Consider the following 5,822-nt stretch of genomic DNA (forward strand, 5'->3'; position numbering starts at 1 on the left):
GAAATTTTCAAAGAAAAAAAAAAGAATTCCCAAATAGAATGGTATCTTTAAACACTTGTCTCTCCTTTGTTACTTTCTCTAGGCAGGTTATAGAAGTTTTTGTAGGAAAAACCTTTCTAGATTTCTTATTGAGCATGGGTTTTGATCCGTTTCCTGTGTTTTGTTTCTACTGTGTTGTGGGTGAAACTGATTGGTTAGCTTCCTTCTCATGCTGTCATACCTTCCCCATTATAGACCATAGCCATAAGTCACATGAGATGCAGCAGAAGTAATTACTACTCAGTGCTATGCTATTTTGATAGCCTGCTTTTTTATTTTTATTTTGGGTTTTGAAGACAATGTTTCTCTGTGTAGCCATGGCTATCCTGAAAGTATGTATATAGAACATGTAAGCCTCAAACTTAAGTTCCACCTGACTCTGACTCACCAGTGCTGGGATTAAATGTGGGTTAGCATGCCTAGCTGTTTTTTTGTCCGTTTGTTTGTTTTTATATTATTGGCTGATGGCCCTGAAATGTAGATTTAGCTACATGTCAAGCATATGCTGTTGTATTGATCTTCATCCATGTGACTTGAAATCTAGCAGAGAGAATATTGTGTCTATGGATGGCATGTATTCATGACATTTATATTTCCTGAGCTTCTGAAGTCATTGAACTGTGCCTGTATAACATTCTTCCTACCTGTTCTGGATGTTTTTGGTTTTCATAAAGAATGCGAGTACTTTGCCTGTATGCATGAATAAGTACCTCATGTGTGCCTGTTCCTCATTGTAGTCAGAGGATGGCCTCAGACTTCCTGAACTTGGAGTAATGGATGGTTGAGAGGCCCCTTGTAAGTACTGGCAATTGAGTGCAATTATCTACAAGTCCAGCAAGAACTCTTCACTGCCGAGCCAACTCTCCTGTCTTATGTTGGTTATTGAGAATCAACATTTACACTACTAATATTTTTATCTGTTTATTTGTAACTATTTAAACATAGATCCATTTTAGTAAGATCTTATTAATGTTACAGTTTAAACTTGGGCACTTTTGGAAGATTTTGGAAGATGAATACACAACTAGAATGAATGTATAATAATCTTTAGTAAAACATCTGAGTTCTTTGCCTATTTCTTGTTTGATTGTTTTTCATAGGAGAGACAGGATCTTAATATGTATCTGTGTCTGTCCTCGATAGACCAGACAGGCATGTAACTCAATGAGATACACCTCGCTCTACCTCCTGAATGATGGGATTAAAGGAAGGCAAGAGTCAATACATCCAGTTTCCCCATCATTTTTTGTAGTTAGTAATTGTTCATATAATTTCTCTGATGTGTGCTTAGTACTGTTTGCTTGTTGTGGTTTCTCTTTTTCTGTCCTTCTTTCTCTCCATTCATCCCTCTCTCACCACCCCCCTTCTGTGTTGACATTTCTCTTGCAAGGCTATATTTATATCCTATTCACAGAGCAAAAAATGACAGTTTACTTCTAGGATCACCTGGTGATTACATAAGAACCTCTAGGTCAAGTAATAAGTGGAAGAACCACCAGAATTATATGAATATATTGTCAGCAAAGTATATGTTTATGTGATTTTCTGTATCATGGTTTCTGTCTTACAAATGTATGGGAACTTTTAGGATGCAGTGACCTATGATGATGTGCATGTGAACTTCACTCAAGAAGAATGGGCTTTGCTTTATCCTTCACAGAAGAATCTTTACAAAGATGTGATAATAGAAACCTAATGGAATCTCAATGCTTTAGGTAGGACAGGGTGTCAGTCTGAGTTGCCACCATGGCTCAACTCATTGGTGCAACTCCCTTCCCTTGGCAGTTTTCTACCACCTGTTCTCTGCCTCTGTCCCAGGGTAATTCTGTACCCCAAAATCTCACACAAACATAACTCTACAGCCCAATAGCTTTTCATATCGATTTATATATTCAACTCTCAATCCAAAAACTCTCTACACAACAAGATTGCATCAAATAGACAAAGATAAAACTGACCTTTTTTATGAGATGTTAGACCTGTAAAATCCTAAATGATCATAGCTTTTTAACACCAATAAATACCACCTTGGCCCAGCTGGCCTTTGTGGAGCTCCATGTTGCCTCGACCTCTAACCTCTATCCTCTGACCTTCTTCCAACCTCTCAGCCCTCATACTTCCCCCACCCCACCCAGTCACTGCCTTTCCTTTATTTTACTAATTAAAATGGGAATGTTCAGTTGTAGCCTTCTTCTGGAAGTGGCATTATCATTAAAATATAAACAAGCTACAGGACAATCTACAAGGTCCCGAGTTCAATTCCCACCAACCACATGGTGGCTCACAACTATTGGTCATGTGATCTGATGCCCTCTTTTGTATGTCTGAAGACAATGACAGTTTACTAACATACATAAAATGAAATTTTTAAAAATAGAACACACTATGCCAAAGCCGCGACTCTTAGCATACAGCAATAGATGTTTTATTGCTTTGAATGCAAAAAAAATCTTGCTTCAACTGACCACAAATAGGCTAACCTATGGCAAGCAGAAGAAGTGGATCCCACCTTTCTTCCTGTGTCCTCCCTTGAAAAGTACTCTTGCACCTCTGAGTAATGGGTACTAGCTCTGCACAGAAGGGGAGAGATTGGTAAGGTTTCTGTTAGATGCTGTTTAATATACTTTCTGTATGTGGGCTCCTAACATATCTTCAGAAAGAATTTAAAAAGCAGAGAACAATGAAGGCTATTAACTCTGGGTTTTGCCTTCTTTTTTTATTCCTTTGGACAACTCTTGTCATAGAACATACTATGTAAGAGACAAGATGGGAGGGCTGTTGGTGCTCACTGTTTGACTCTGTGCCACCTTCTTTACTCTCACCCTGTCTGATCATACATGGGACAGAATGACTCATCTGTATTAATGAATCTTCCCTAGATTCTGATTGTCACCTTGACAATTTCCATAAGATGTAGTTAACAATCAACAGTCAGTTCTCAGTATAAATGGGACTTTGGTTTCAGCCCCCTCATCAATATCACATCTAGGGATGGCCAGGTCTCCTATGTAAACTTTATGTAAACTTTATGAACCCAAACACAATCCTTCTTACATGGGAAATCAACGTAGATATTTTATAATCTTCAATACAATATTGATTCTAAGAAAACACATTGAATTTTTTGGAAATCAAGACACACAGATAGATCTCTGCATGTTTGATGCAGAAATAACATCTTCTAAATAGTCATTTTATCCTTTCTCTCCTTCTTCCATTTTCCTCATCTATATTCTTCTACATTTCCTTTTACTTTCCATTTCTTTATTTCCCATGAGGACAGAGATATATTAAGGTAGAATCTCACGTGTAACACAGGATGGTCTTGAATTGAAAATCCTCCTGCCTCTGCCTCTTGAAGGCTGAGATTATAGGTTTGTATGTCATGCCAGGTTTTTTTATGCTGAATCCATGGGTGTGGAAGTCTGAGCTACAAATTCACTGTGTTGCCTTTGGGAACTTGCTAAGGGGATGACAATATGGAGGAGTAGACTCAGAGATTACAGCCACACCTCCACTTCTGTTTGCTCCTAGAAGCCCATTACTGCAGGGATATGGAGTGAGCCTAGGCGTCAGTTCTAAAGCAGTTTGTTACACTTGAGAAAATAAGAGGCACCAAAATAAGCAAGAGGGACTAGAGCTTAAAGTACCATAAAGGCCCTCATAAGCCAGACAAGGACTCCAGGAGCTGCTCTAACAGACTAATGATTTTTGGCCGGAGATACAAAACCCATTGTAAGAACGGAGCCTGGTCCAACTGCCAGCCGGAAAGGCGGCTCGTACAGGCTGAGCAACTGGTGAGTGGGAGACCTAAGCTGCTGGGGAGCAGAGGGATCTCTGCGGAGTGCACACGGAAAGGGCACCCCCTGCCCAGACCTTCCCTGTCCTCCCCGATCCAGTGACCGGGAACAGATCTTAGGAACTTCTGTTCCCACCTGGAGAGGACTTCGGGACGCAGAGCGGAGCCTGGCCCAACTGCCAGCCGGAAAGGCGGCTCTTACAGGCTGAGCGACTGTAACCGGGAACAGATCTTAGGAACTTCTGTTCCCACCTGGAGATGACTTCAGGACACAGAGCGGAGCCTGGCCCAACTGCCAGTCAGAAAGGCGGCTCGTACAGGCTGAGCAACTGGTGAGTGGGAGACCTAGGCTGCTGGGGAGCAGAGGGATCTCTGCGGAGTGCACACGGAAAGGGCAACCCCTTCCCTGACCTGCCCTGTCCTCCCCGATCCAGTGACTGGGAACAGATCTTAGAACTTCTGTTCCCACCCAGAGACAACTTCAGGACACAGAGCGGAGCCTGGCCCACCTACCAGCCGGAAAGGCAGCTTGTAGAGGCTGAGCATCTGTGACCAGGAACAGATCTTAGGAATGTCTGTTTCCACCCGGAGGTGACTTCAGGACGCAGAGTGGAGCCTGGCCCAGCTGCCACCCAGAACCTGGGCTGCCGGGGAGTAGAGAGTTCTCTGCGGAGTGCACACGGAAAGTGTACCAGGGACACAGACTAGATACAAGGGAAAGGCAAGAACATATCACTGACAACAAAATGGCAAGAGGAAAGAGAAAGGGTATATCCCAAGGAAACCAAGACAATCTAGCAACACCAGAACCCAGCTCTCCCATAGTAGCAAACATCGGAATTCCAAACACTCCAGAAAAAGAAGACACAGACCTGAAATCATGCCTCAAGATGCTGATAGAGTTACTTAAACAAGAAAGGGAGGAAAAGCAAAAAAATTCAGAAGGTTTTGAAGAAGAAACAAGAAAAACACTCAAAGAACTCAAAGAACGAGAAGAAAACAGAACCAAAGAAATAAAAAAATGGAAGAGGGAAATTAAAACAGAAATTGACACAATAAAGAAAGCTCTAAAAGAGATAACCCTAGAGTCAGAACACCAAAATAAGAAATCAGGAGTCACAGAAGCAAGCATTTCCAACAGATTACAAGAGATCGAAGAGGGAATCTCGGGGGCAGAAGACAACATTGCAAACATAGACAAAACAGCCAGAGAATATGCAAAAACCAAAAGCTCCTAACCCAAAATGTCCAGGAGATACAAGACACAATGAGAAGACCGAACCTAAAGATAATAGGAATAGAAGAGGAGAGAAGAGTATCAACTAAGAGGCACAGTAAATATCTTCAACAAAATCATAGAAGAAAACTTCCCTACCCTCAAGAATGAGATGACCACGAGCATAAAAGAAGCCTTCAGAACTCCAAATAGGTTGGACCAGAAAAGAAATACCTCCGGACACATAATAGTAAAAACATCAAGTGCCCAAAGTAAAGAAAGAATACTAATAGCAGTAAGGGAAAAAAGGTCAGGTAACATATAAAGGCAGAACAATCAGACTCACACCCGATTTCTCAACAGAGACTATGAAAGCTAGAAGAGCCTGGACAGACATCATGCACTCCTTAAGAGAGCACAAGTACCAGCCCAAGCTGCTATACCCAGCAAAACTATCAATCACCATCGATGGAGAGACAACGATATTTTCAAGACAAATCAAAATTCACACAGTATCTGACCACAAACCCAGCAGTACAACGAATTATAGGTGGTAAACCCAATACAATGAGGGAAAATACAGCCTAGTAAAAACAAAGAAAACTCCTAAACAAGAAAACTAAAAGAAGAAAAAAACACAGACACAACTATACCCAAAAAAGCAAAAATGGCAGGAAACAGAAACAACTATTCCTTGATATCTATTAACATAAATGGTCTCAACTCCCCAATAAGGAGACATAGACTATCAGACTGGATACATAAACA

Source organism: Micromys minutus (assembly GCF_963924665.1).
Source record: "Micromys minutus genome assembly, chromosome: 11".
Lineage (NCBI taxonomy): Eukaryota > Metazoa > Chordata > Mammalia > Rodentia > Muridae > Micromys > Micromys minutus.